We start from the raw sequence: 13,807 nt of genomic DNA on the forward strand, positions 1-13,807 counted from the left end.
ATTTAGCTTGGACCATATCTACATTCATCCAATTCAGTATATCAACTGATATATTAACAGCACTGGCACCGGCTACATCAGCTGCTCTTTCTTCTGTTGTATATACAGAGCTAAAGAACCCATTTAGTAACTCTGCCTTCTCTTGATCCCCTGTGACCAACTCCCCATTACCATTATCTAGGGGTCCTACATGTTCAGACCTTGGCTTTTTAGCATTTATATACTTGAAGAAGTTTTTACTATGTTTTACTATCCTTGGCCACCTGCCTTTAATTTTGTATTTTTGCTAATTTTATTACATTTTTACAGATTTTATTAAGCTCTTTATATTTTACAAAGGCTGCAGATGTACCCTCAGATTTGTATTTTTTAAATGCCCTTTTTTTGTCATGTATTGCCCCTTACACAGAAGGTGTAAGCCATGTGGGATTTAGTTTTAGTCGTTTATACTTGTTACCTATAGGAATACATTTTGCACTATAATTACCCAAAGTAGATTTGAAAATCTCCCATTTATCATTTGTCCCATTATTTGACATTAGTTCTTCCCAGTCTATATCCTGAATTGCAGCCCTCATCCTGGGGAAATTGGCTTTCTTAAAAGTAAATGTTTTTGCCCTCCCAGCCTGCGTTTGTTTTTTACAGTATAGGTAAAATGTAACTATATTGTGATCACTGTTACCGAGGTTTTCACGAACATTGACATTCCCAACAAGATCTGCATTATTAGAAATGACCAGATCCAACAGAGCTTCACCTCTAGTCGGGTCTTCCACAAACTGGCCCATAAAATTTTCCTGTAACAGGTTGAGGAAATGTCTCCCCTTTGCAGTTGAAGCCGAACCATGACACCAATTAATATCCCGGAAATTAAAATCTCCCATTATCACTACAGTACCCGCCTGTGCAGCCCGCTCCATCTGTTTATATAGTTGACCTTCCATCTCCTCAGTTATATTGGGGGGTCTATAGATTACACCAAAAGTAATTTTTTCAGTGTTTACCTCCCTTTCTAGTTCCACCCACAAGGTTTCAACCTCCTCACAGTATTCACCCACTATTGTCTCTTTCACGCTCGCCTTCATATCACTTCTCACATACAGACATACACCACCGCCTTTCCTATTTATCCTGTCTTTCCGAAAAAGTGTAAAACCCTGTAGATTTACAGCACAGTCATGTGAAGAGTCCAGCCATGTTTCAGCAACACCAACTATATCTATATTTTCTTCCAGTACCAAGGCCTCCAGCTCCCACAGAGAAAAAAATAAAAATGTCTAACCAACCTGAGTCCATATTTGGACCATCCACTCCAGTTATCAGTTATTTTATTAACCTCTAATATATTAAAGTTGCCAATTAATGTTGTGAAACTCAATGCTCCATTTAAATGAAACATTTTTCTTAATTTAACCCCAATTTCATGCATCATATATATTGTTGGATACTCCTTACAATTTCTCAATTGCCCGGACTCCATTACCTCAAGTATATTCTGAAGATGGCCCCTCCTAGACTTAGTAATATTTTGTATAAATGGAGATTGTTTCCCACTCAAAATATTTCTCCACTGTCCTGACAAAAATTATATTCTCAAGTCAGGTACTGCCAGTCCACCCTCTTCTCCTCTATCCATCAAGTATTTTAACTTTACCCTGGGTTTCCTTCCTCTCCAAATTAGCTCCCTCATTAAAATTTCTATGTCTTTTCTCCTATCCACATGGGACTGTTAATCAGTGGATACAACAACTGGGGTAATACTATCATTTTAATTATGGCTATTCGATCTGCCATAGAAGGGGGTAACATATTCCATATCTTAATTTTTGGGTGAGAATTTTGTAGCTGGTGTCGATCCACGTAGGGTAGTCTCTTCAATCAACCCATCGGGTTGACCACCAGATCATGGGCGCAGGGGATTTAACAGGAGAGTAATGGCTGTTTTTTCATTTCAAAACATTCCATGCAACTAGTTTCATTTCTCGGACAATCCTTTTAAGGAAATATTTATCGGGGCACAATGCACCATTTCTGGGCGCTGTATCCAATGTTTATCTGGACAGTCGTCTGGTTATTTTTCTGGACTTTGTATGCACTATTTACCTGGATGCTGGGTAATAATTATGTGAGTTAGAAACAGGAGGACCTGCAATCTCATCAACATTGTCCTTTCCTCATAAAATGTTCTTCTTGAGACATCTGATGGATTACTCTGAAAATATGTTGTAGGTGCCAATCAAGGTCCAAAGGTTGACATACTCAATGGCCTCCAGGATCTGAATTATACCTTTTTCTTTCACTAACCCATTTCTCTAGGAGTCATATATAAAGGTTGGGTCTATGGAGCCCAGATGAGCTACATTAGCAACTTTGAAAGAGCAGCCTCAGAGACATTCAGCTCCAGGATGGTCTGTGTCAGATAAGTAGTGGTTCAGAACGCACTGGACGATGTAGGTGCACGAATAGGGTCCCAACCCAATCGTAGTCAAAATAAGTATTCGGCACACAAAGCTGAGGTTTAAAGAATAAATCTTGATTTTATTTCAAGTGGTTGTAGATGCCAGAGGCTAAGGCTGGATTCACACGAGCATGTTACGTCCGTAATAGACGGAAAGTATTTCGGCCGCAAGTCCCGGACCGAACACACTGCAGAGAGCCGGGCTCCTGGCATCATAGTTATGTACGATGCTAGGAGTCCCTGCCTCGCTGCAGGACAACTGTCCCGTACTGTAATCATGTTTTCAGTACGGGACAGTAGTTCCACGGAGAGGCAGGGACTCCTAGCATCATACATAACTATGATACTAGGAGCCGGGTTCCCTACAGAGTGTTCGGTCTGGGACTTGCGGCCGAAATACGTTCCGTCCATTACGGACGTAACATGCTCGTGTGAACCCAGCCTTAGTGCGACGCTTCGGTCATTACATGACCTTCATCAGGCCTGTGCCGTTCTGGTTGCTGGTACATCCAGTAGTTGGCGCTTCGTTCCGAATGGCGGCTGACCACTGTAGTTGGCGCACTTGAGATTTCTTAAAACTTTAGCTTTGAGTGCCGAATACTTATTTTGGTCTGTGTCAGATGTTAGGGATGAAGTCTACAACTGGCCAGACCACCTATCTTTCCTTCGCTCTGGAAATATAGGACAGTCCACGAGGCAGCACATCATGTCTGGTCAATTCCCCTACTACTCTGTACACTAACATCTTCAAAAGAGAAGAGGAAGGTGCAGATGTGACGTTCAGGTTAGGTATTTGTAGCATTGAAGTTGTATTGTGCTCCCCTTGGAGCACTATGCAAAGGCAAAACTCCTTTATTGGCATGATATGTAGATGGTTGGTACTCTATTTGGGTGCGCAGGCTTACTTTGTTGTGTGCTCACTTGGCTAGGTCGGCATTAATGAGTGAAATGTATACAGTACCTTAGGAAAATACAGTGTGAGAAAAAGATGTTAACTGGAGCGCTCCCTAGGGTAATACCTTGAAAAAAAATGTCAACTAGTCTTCTCACCTTGTGAACCTCTTGGTTGATAAGAACATCGACTGGATGCAGTTGTCTCTCTTTTTGTAGATTATTGTTCTTCTGACACGGAGTACAGTATGTCTCAGGCTGGGGGATCTCTGTGCTGGACTTTGTTGTATGGTGGTGTACGTTCGTCCTGATTATGACCTGTTTTTGTAGCAGGAAGATGTCTTTCTTGTTTAGATGTTACTCCACGGGTTACCCAGCCTACTCATTCTTCAATGAATCAGTGACCATGTCCACAATTGATTACACATGTATAATATAGATTTCATGATAGTTCTTTGGAATTAAAACAAATTATTTTTATGTATTTGTCTATCCATTTTTATTAGAAATACAATAAATACATTGAGATATGTTTTTATTGACATGTGTTGCTATCAGCCAGACAGGAAAAAAAATATAGAAGGCCTTGGGAATCTGTAGGGGCAGCTGTTCTACAGGAAAGGGAGTGCAGAGACCCTACCAAACAGGACGAGGGGAGGCAGTCCATTGCCGGGCATCTGAAGAGACTTGCCATTAAACACCCAAAACCATTGTACTTCACCTCAGCCCTGCGAATCATGGACAAGGCTTCATTTTCAAAGACTTCTCGACAGTTGTCTTTTAATTGGATGGATCTTAAAAACCCCTTCTGGACAGTGGGGGATGGGAAGGAGGAGGTGTGGACGGATGACGTTCCCGCATTCTTAGATGGACATTAGTGGTTCATATCTGCTGCCTCTTTAGCTTTCAGACCTTGATCTGGCACATCCCTTTCCATGGCTGACATTCTCGACACCAGGGCTTCCTCCTGCTGATGTTGTACGGTACATTCCCTTCAGTTCTGAAACAAGAATAAATAAAATGTCCTAGTGAAGAGTTGCTCTCTTGAAGATATTCCCCGTGACCCACACCAAGACCCTTTGTCTGCCAGGTAGGTAGCGTTCTATGTTCAACTAAGTTAAATAAATTCACAAGTAAATCTGCTCAACTTTAAGATGCGGTTAACAGAAATGTTTAAAAACGGGGACAGATAGGGCGCCAAGCAATGGTAGAATTTTATTTAAATACGCGTTTCTGGCACGACTGGTCCCTTTATCTGGTGCTAAACTGACGAAGGGATCAGTCAAGTTTAGTCCCGGACCAGTCCGGTCCAGAAATACAGTCAAAATAAAATGGGCTTTACTTTACTGTCCCCGTGTGAAGTATTTGTGTTACCCGCCGCTTATCTATTTTTGAAGGGGAACTCCAAGAAAAATGTGTCATGCAATCAAAGGCGCAGTGCCCATCCAAACTACATCGCAACATTTAATGAAAAAAATTAGCTTTTATCTTTTGGATTACTCCAATATGTAAAGGCCAATATCACTAACAGCTCTTGGCTCAGCCAGCAGAGGTGGGGTCCGGAGCCGAATGGGACCCAGAGCTGCTGAAGGAGCGGAAAGTACATAAAGGGGATTTGTCCGGGGTCTGAATACATTTTAGGGTTTGTTATTAAAGGGGTTTTCCAGGCTTTATAAAAATTGTAATTCAAACTGAAAATTGCACCATTTAGCAAATACCCACCTTCTAATTCTCTGCGGCTCCAGTGCCGGCGGTTCACAATCCCCTGCCGGCCTGTTTACATAGGCTGGACCAGTGATGTCCCGTATCGGCACATGATCGCACTAGTCAATCACTGGCCACAGTGGTCACGTGCCATACTTACTTAGATCACTTCTGCAGGCGATACCCTCCCTCTATACTGTCCTTACTGCAAGGTTTTTATAGTGAGGATAGAATACAGGGAATATCTGGTACACAAAGCGTATTCTCACTAACCCTGCCCCATGACAAGCCATGCCCAATGAACGACGTTCTGTCAAAGGTACGCCCTGTCAAGTCCTGTCTCAATCCATCTGAAACTAAAGTGTCCCTAGAAAGAAATTCCAAATATTGTCAACTATGCTATATTAGGGTATAGTATGAAGAATCAGTGCAGTAGGGTCTATATACTACTATATACACAAAGCTGCCATGTGCTGAACATTGCAAAACACCCTATTCATAAAAGAGCGTTAATTCCAGTCCTGCAGTCACCCTGATGACCTTATACTGTGCCAGTACTTGAGGTAGGTGTGCCCCTTTATATATTACTTGCAGCCAGAATTGGCACCGGGATTATCAGCTCATTGACGAATTCTTGAGGTCACATTTGTGTCTTGATGTCACCAGACTTATCCAATCCTACGCCACTTGCTCTTTCTAGAATTTTCAGAAAAAAAATTCCCCTAGCAATAAATACTGCATGTAAATAATATTCTCATTACAGTACAACAACAAATAAATGGAAAAAGCGCCATATCCCTATTAGGTCCCGCGGACATCATAGAGGTGGTCCTTGACTTCCAGTCCTGCAGTCACCATGAAGACTTTGTGCTGTCAGTGCAGGCAGAATAAAGCTGACATGGTGACAATGTAATGTTTTATATGTACTACTACTCCCTGTACTGACTGATAGTAGAGAGAATGGACTAAGCTGAAGGATTCCCGACTCTTATCAATTCTTTAAATGGGGAATATGCCCTGAATACTAACCCCAAATTTATATTACATTTATAGTAGGGCAGATTTACTATTCAAATTGAGCCAGAATTATGGCGTACACGTTGTGCGCCATATTTATTAATTGTTTTAGCCATATTTTGCGGCGTGCTTGACAAGGGGCGTGGCCTAGAATAAAGGGGCGTGTCTTAAACTAAGCCAACCAAGAGGTGGTATAAGGAAGAGAAAAGTGTCTAACATGTCTAGTAAAATCTATCATACATCGTGCACCACTGTGATAAATTTGGCGCAATTTCTGACTTCCTTGTATCAGTTACACTGTGTAAAACTCAGATAGTTTTAGGCCCCATGCACACGAACGTATTTTTGCAGCCGCAATTCACCCACAAATCTGCAGGTGAATTGCGGCCCCATTCATTTCAATGGGCCCATGCACACGACCGTGGTTTCCATGGTCCGTGCATTGCCCAGGAACCGGGACCGCAAAAACAACGGACATGTCTTATTACGGTCGTGTTTTGCGGTACAGGCTCATAGAAAACAATGCACGTGGTCATATGCAGGGCCCGTGATTTGCGGGCGGCCGCGGGTGACACTCCGCGGACGTACGAGCCGCAAGTCACGGTCAATGCACCTCACTACGGTCGGGTGCATGAGGCCTTAGTAAATCTGCCCCATGGTAATACCAGTGACAGCCCGCTCTTTCCCGGTGGGGTACAGTCCTCCGCACATCTTCATCCACGTCTCATCTTGTATGTGCCGGATACTTTTCTCCTTATACCTGAGAAGTAACAAAAATAACATCAGAAACTAAAAAAACACAATTCCAAGTATTTCTCCCCATTTCTAAAAATAACATTTCCTGCAGGTGAATAATGGAAAATATAAAGATATAAATATAATCAGGCCTATGTGTCTGTCCAGGGGGTCAGTGAGGGTCCTGCCTGTTATATGTGGGGAGGTCTTGCTGCACAATAACGGAGGCGAAAATGTCTGTACATCAATATATATTTGTCTCTAGGAGCCCCTACAAAGTCTCAGTGAGGGCCCTGTCTGTTATACGTGGGGAGCTTGTATACAGCGTTAGTAACAGGCATGTCACTCCAGTATAGATATTTTGGGTGCAGGTTCTTCGACCCCACTGTCCATAGTTTAATTAAACACCTTAAGAAAATGGATCATCACCAAGAAGTTTTATTTAAAGGGGTACTCCCATCTTACTATTTCTCTGGGACTCACACCTATGTGGAAAACGGAGGTCTCTCCCTGACCCTGTCCTGCTTTGTTCCCACATCCCTGTCCCGTCTAATGGCTGCTGATTCCAGGTGGAGAATGACTTGGGAAAGGCCTCGCACGTCCCTCTCTCTATTCTGTTCTATGGAAGTTTCGGAAACAGCTGAGCGCTGTTGAACTATTTGTGTAACTCCCATAGTACAGAACGGAGAGAGCTGCGTGCATGAGCATAGGTGGATATCACATAAACGTCTGAGATGGAGAAAACCCTCTAAAGAGATTATGTAATTAAAGGGGTTGTACATAATTAGAAAAATAGAGCTGACGTCTTCCAAAAACAGAGCCACACCTGTCCACAGGTGATTTGCGGTGTGTGGACAGCTTAGCCCTATACATTTCAATACAGAAAAGCTGCAATACCACACACAGCCTCTGAACAGAGGTGGCGCAGAGCTTCCATTTGGGTTATAGAGAGGGTCTCCATCGTGATACCCCCCTCTATGATATCTCAATACCCTTATAGGGCATTTCAGGTGTAACCAGAAGTTAAGGTGATACAAAAAAATATTCCATACAAGAGATTTCCTTAATGAAAATATTGTAACAATAATTACTGAAAATATGTAATTGACTTTTTCCCCCATTGTAGGAATAGAACCCGAGAAGCGACGTTTTGGACTACGGAACAGTTGATCCTCCGGATGAAATGCTGTGTGGTTGGAGCGCAGTCCCAGGAGCGCTGGTGTTGTTGTGCTGATCCATGTTCTTCTTATCTGGAGCTTGTATACAGAACACGCGATCCTTCTGGTCCGACCTACTAACATATATAAGCACAGCCTAAACACACACGTAATGATATATAATAACATAACATTAACATAACATTACTATGTATCAGCCCTGATACGTCAGTCTCATCATATTTCTGGGGTCCCCGCACACAGGATATACGTTACCTCCTGTGATGATGTCACTTCCCTGTATTTCCTGTATGACATGGCTGCTCTTCCTCTTCCCGTTTCCCTTTCTGATGTATTTCCTCTTCCTGTGTGATAAGACATGTGCTGTTGCCTCCTGCTGTGTATAACACGAGATGTAACATGTCTTATAAAACATGTAAATAATAATCGCAGAAAGCAAAAAACATTTTGTTCATTTCCATTCACATCAATGGTTATTTGTTTGCAGCCGTTTTTCTGAGCCATACTTGTCTGTTTTTAGAATCAACTACAGGGAGATTTGAGATGTGGTTTGAGAATTTCTTTCCTATGTAAACCCCACCGATAAGGACAGCTAAGAAGCCTCAGTTATCAGCGAGCGACCCCATCATTAGACTAAGCAGAGTGCCCCCATACAGTGCCAGCAGAGTATTGTCCCTTAAACAGTGCCAGTATACTGCCCCCTCATAAACAACACTACCAGCAGAGACCCCCTCAATAAACCATATTGCCAGCAAAGTGCCTCCAATAATTAGTGCCAGCAGACTGCCCCCAATAACCACTACAAGCAGAGTTCCCCCTCACAAATAGTCCCAGCAGAGTGCCTTCCTTTATGCAGCTACATCATGTAAGATCTTCCCTAGTTTGGAAGTCTCCAGGACAATCTGGGAGAGAAGACAAGTGTGATGTAACCTGGTTGCAGTGTGTAAATGTAGCCTGAAACATCACGTGTAGCCCCTAAGTCTATGTTCACATGTTACATATTTATTGCAGATTTCCATGGTCAAATTGACACATAAAGTATGAATGTGAATAGGGTTCTAGAAAACTGCATAAACTTGCAGCAGTAACAATCTGCAGTAGATTGTAATGCAAAGGATGCACAGCCAAATATGCTGCAAAAGCCACATGTAATATATGGAGAAATATTAGGCCTAGTTCACACAGAGTTTTTTTGGAGCGTTTTTTTAAGTGGAAAACGCATCGAAAACCGCACCAAAAAACGTCCGAAAACTAATCTTATTGATTTCAATGGGATGCAGAGGCGTTTTTCCCACGAGAAAAAAACACTCACAGGAAAAAGCAGCGTCAAGCCCTTTCTTCAAGCGTTTCCGTCTCTGACCTCCCATTGCCATCAATGGGAGGCAAAGAAAATGGTTTTCGCAGCATTTTTGCCTGCGGTGCTCAATGGCCGTGGTCGAAAAATGCGTAAAAAAAGCGGCAGAAGGAATTTTGAGGCAGATTTTTCCACCTGCAAAAAACTTGGTGTGTAAACAGGGACTTCGTGTCCACATGTGACCTACTGTATCCAATCACAGCTGTAATTCCAGCCAAGGCTGCCTAAGATTATGTTCACACCCCCCACTTCTCCTGCGGTTTGGCCGCTGCAGCCCGATGAGGAGGGATTATAACTAGAAATTGTGGATATAAAGAACATGCAGAGGTTTCTGTGTGACAGTCTAAGGGCATGACCAGACGTGGCGGAGTTCTGCATACACTGTCCGCATCAATGCCGCACAGAATCTGCGTTGCAGATTCTGTCGCGGCTTTGCCTAAAATGGGCATTAAATTGATGCGGACTGGCCGTTGCGTATTGAGGGGGAAAGGGCTTCCCTTCTCTCTATCAGTGCAGGATAGAGAGAAGGGACAGCCCTTTCCCTAGTAAAAGAAAAATAAATTCATACTTACCCGGCCGTTGTCTTGGTGACGCGTCCCTCTTTCGACATCCAGCCCGACCTCCCTGTATGACGCGGCAGTTCATGTGACCGCTGCAGCCTGTGATTGGCCTGTGATTGGCTGCAGCCGTCACTTGGACTGAAACGTAATCCCGGGAGGCCGGACTGGAGGAAGAAGCAGGGAGTTATGGGTAAGTAGGAACTTCTATTTTTTTTACAGGCTGATGTATATTGTGATCGGATGTCACTGTCCAGGGTGCTGAAACAGTTACTGCCAATCGTTTAACTCTTTCAGCACCCTGGACAGTGACTATTTACTGACATCGCCTATTAACGCTCCTGTAATTACGGGTGCACACACGTAATCACCCGTAATTACGGGAGCCCCATTGACTTCCTCAGTCTGGCTGTAGATCTAGAGATACATAGGTTTAGCCAGAATGAAGAACTATAAGAACTATCATGTTAGTAAAACCAGTACGCTCCGCAGCACACATAACATCTGCGGACTTCATTGCGGAATTTTCACTCTCCATTGAAGTCAATGGAGAAATTCCGCAATGAGTCCGCAACAAGTCCGCTACACGTCCGCAACAGCCAGTGTATGCTGCGGACACCAAATTCCGCACCACAGCCTATGCTCCGCAGAATTGTCCGCAACGTGTAAACGAACCCAACTAAAAAGCTGTGGAAAGCAATGGAGAAACGTGTACGCTGCGGATTTCCGCTGCGGACTATCCGCAGCGGAATTGCAGAGCAATTCCGCCACGTCTGGTCATGCCCTAAGGCTCTGTTCACATCTGCATTGGGGTCCCGTTCTGACGTTCCCGTCAGAGGTTTCCGTCAGAACAGGACCCCGAGCAGACACAAACTGACACCGACGGAAACCAGGGGTTTCCGTTTTCATCATCATTGATTTCAGTAGTCGACTACGCTATTGCTTCCGGCAAAACGAAGGGTCCGGAGCACAAAAGAGACAAACGGAAACCACGGGCACCGGCTCCGTCACCATTGAAATCAATGGTGATGGAAACGGAAACCCCTGGTTTTCGTCGGTGTCTGCTCAGGGTCCCGTTCTAACGGAAACCTCCGACGGAACGTCAGAACGGGACCCCAACGCAGATGTGAACAGAGCCTAATATGGATGAGAAAGGGGAGGTGGGACTACTCATTTATTATGCCCTGATACTGAACTGGTATTACTAGTATTATACCCTGTTCTATGAACTCTACCCGCTGGAGTACCCCAAAGATGCTTGTACCACTGATCGAGGTGCTATGTGTTTTGTAGTAAAATTAAATTGGTATTTGATTATTTTTTTTACAGTTAATATTTATTAAAAATTCTGTTTTAAAGTTTTTTGCCTGGCAGTGATAGTTTGATATTTGTCCAATACCTATTTAGTTCCATTTTTCATGGATATTATGAGGTGGGACTACTCACCTAACCAGTATGTTCCTGACGGGAGCTGCATGCGTCCATCTCATCAAGTCTCCGATCTCCTGGCAGCTCCACTTTGTACAGATCCTACAATGAAAATCTATGCAAAAAGTTTACACCAAAAAAACTGAACATTCTACTGCGGAACCAGGATTGTTGTTGTGTGGCAGGGCTGCACCTCGCCCTTCTGCTGCCGGAGGTAAACAGTGAAATAGCGCCACCACCTGCATCACCATAGAGTGGCCATGTGGGGTAGAGAAAAGATAGCAAAGAAAATATAGAAAACCTTTATGTTTATATGTAGTAGAAATCTATTTAATACAAGAGAATAATATTTATAAAAATCGTAATCACATGCTGCGTTAGGCCTCATTCCCACGACAGGGTTTCCCGGCCGGGTGCCGGCCGTTCATAAATCGGCCGGCACCCGGCTGCATTAGGAATAATAGACCCCTAATGGGGCCATTCACACGACCGACTTTTTGACGGACGGGGAAACCGGCCGTCAAAAAATAGGACATGCTCTATCTTCGGCCGGGTACCCGGCCGCCCGGCTCCCATAGAAGTCTATGGGGCCGGGTAATACCCGGCCATCACCGGGATGTGTCCCGAGTGATGGCCGGGTTTTCCGGCGCTTGCGCTCTATCTCCTCCTCCTCACAGCGCAGAGTGCATGTGAGGAGGAGTTGATGCCATTCTGACGAATGGCATCGCTGTACACTGTGTTGCAGGGCCGGGGTGTACAGCAGGTGGAAGGGAGCGCTGCGCTGGCTCCCTTCCCCTGCTTGTTTTAAAAGCACCCTGGCCCGGCGACACCTTCGATGGCGCCGCTAGCAGCTGCTGCGGCTGCTACTACTGCAGCGACGCCACTATCGCAGAGCAGGGAGGTATCTCCCCGCTCTGCTATGTGCTAGCCACACTTTAGCTCCTTGAAGGAGCGGAATCCCCGTGTTTTCGGGGATTCCGCTCCTGGACAGAGCGCTTGATGTCTCTGTCCATATCTGGGCAGTGACATCAGGGGAAACTCTTGAAGCGGAATCCCCGAACACATGGGGATTCCCCTTCAGGAGTTGCCGCTGATGTCACTGTCCAGATCTGCCCGGCCCGGATGCAAAACTTTATGCAAACCGGCCGGGCAGAAAGGCCGATTTTACCGGCCGGCACTCGGGCTCGGGCGCGACCCGGTCGTGTGAATCCCGCCTTAGGCCTCATTCACACGACAGGGTCCGAGTGTCGGCCGGGAAGATCGGCCGATTTTCCCGGCCGGTTTGCATCCGTTCCGATTCCGTTCCGGGCCGTGTTGCTGTTTTTACCGGCCGATTTGGACCCGATTTGCATCCGGTTTTTTCCCTGACCGTTTTTTAATCGGATTAATTTTTTGCACTTTACTTATTTTTTTATTATTATGTTCTGTCCCTCAAAGGTCAAAAAAGACCTTTTTGGAACTTTTAATATTTTTTTTCTTTCTTTTACACCATGTTTTTCCCTGTAACTGGAGCTGCACAGCAGCCCCAGTTACAGGGGAAATCAGCCCTCTCACAGTGACGATTGTCACTAATAGGATTGTGCTAGGTCTAGTAAGACCCAGCAGCAGTCTGTCACTAACAGCACCCGGCGATCATGTGACCAGTCACATGATCACCGGGAGGAATAGAGACAGCACCGCTGCTGTCTCTATTTCTATACACAGCGTTCATTGAGCGTTGTGTAAAAAGACATCGTAGAAGACAGAAGCAGTGAAAGCTGCTTCTATCCTCTCCTCAGGGTCCCCGGCAGTCACGGACAGCCGGAGACCCGACATTCAGCTGCCCGATCGCGCGGGCAGCAAGTTAAAACCCGAGCCGTAAAAAGTCTATGGCTCGGGTTTTAAGGACCCTGACCGCTGGCCGTAAAAACACAGCCAGCGGTCGGGAACCGTAACAAGCAGGGGAAGGGAGCCAGCGCAGCGCTCCCTTCCACCTGCTGTACACCCCGACCCTGCCACACAGTATCACCAGCGTAGCCATTCGTCCGAATGGCATCAACTCCTCCTCCTCACATGCACTCTGCACTGTGAGGAGGAGAGAGTGCGCGAGTGACGGTTGACCCGGCCATCACTCGGGACACATTCCGGTGATGGCCGTGTATTACCCGGCCCCATAGACTTCTATGGGAGCCGGGCGGCCGGGTACCCGGCCGAATATAGGGCATGTCCCATTTTTTGACGGCCGGTTTTCCTGGCCCGTCAAAAAATCGGTCGTGTGAATAGCCCCATTAGGGGTCTATTATTCCTAATGCAGCCGGGTGCCGGCCGATTTATGAACGGCCGGCACCCGGCCGGGAAACCCTGTCGTGTGAATCCCGCCTTAATTCTGCAGTGTATTACTGACATACCTACCTACCTGCACTCATTATATTACACTCATCCATTATATACCTACCTGCACTCATTATATTACACTCATCCATTATATACCTACCTGCACTCACTA

The 13,807-nt window shown here is 45.1% G+C and overlaps 1 long non-coding RNA gene across 1 annotated transcript; it reads right to left on the bottom strand.

Annotated features, from left to right (window-relative positions):
* Positions 1–3,841: 3,841 nt before the first annotated feature.
* On the bottom strand, positions 3,842–11,723 carry LOC142699095 (uncharacterized). The gene is made up of 4 exons (XR_012865984.1): positions 11,341–11,723; positions 7,897–8,359; positions 6,736–6,830; positions 3,842–4,349 (listed from the first exon to the last, which is right to left on the bottom strand). It is a non-coding gene; the product is annotated as an uncharacterized LOC142699095 (long non-coding RNA).
* Between the last annotated feature and the right edge of the window lie 2,084 nt (positions 11,724–13,807).

The sequence above is a fragment of the Rhinoderma darwinii genome, unplaced genomic scaffold (assembly GCF_050947455.1).
Source record: "Rhinoderma darwinii isolate aRhiDar2 unplaced genomic scaffold, aRhiDar2.hap1 Scaffold_128, whole genome shotgun sequence".
Classification (NCBI taxonomy): domain Eukaryota; kingdom Metazoa; phylum Chordata; class Amphibia; order Anura; family Rhinodermatidae; genus Rhinoderma; species Rhinoderma darwinii.